Source organism: Octodon degus, unplaced genomic scaffold (genome assembly GCF_000260255.1).
Source record: "Octodon degus isolate 3935 unplaced genomic scaffold, OctDeg1.0 scaffold00832, whole genome shotgun sequence".
Lineage (NCBI taxonomy): Eukaryota > Metazoa > Chordata > Mammalia > Rodentia > Octodontidae > Octodon > Octodon degus.
Window position 1 is genome coordinate 15,892 of NW_004525408.1, and position 483 is coordinate 16,374.

The following is a 483-nucleotide window of genomic DNA, read 5'->3' on the forward strand; positions in this document are numbered from 1 at the left end:
AAATATCAAAATTTCCTATGAGGGAAAGTATGGGTAATGTCTGGTTCATATTTAAAAACCTGAGAGCCAAATATAGAAAAACAATCTTAAGACACGGAAGACACTAACATACATAACAACCCAAACTACATACAAAGGAAAAGGATAAGAGTGATGAGTGGGTTCTGTCAGAGATGATGCAGCTCATTATCAAAAAGAAAATCATTTACTATAAAAGAAAGTTAGCACACTATATCAATAGATCGAAAACTAAAAACCACATGATAATCAATTGATGCAGAAAAGGCTTTTGACAAAGTTCAACACTCATTCATGTTCAAAATCCTACACAAAATTGGAATAGATGACCTCTACTTTAATCTGGTAAAAGTCATTTATGAAAACACAATGGCAGGGCCGGGGAGATGGCTCAGTGGAATAATTGCTTCCCTGGCAAGCGCAAGGGCCTGAGTTCAATCCCCAGTTCTGAAAAAAAAAAAAAAA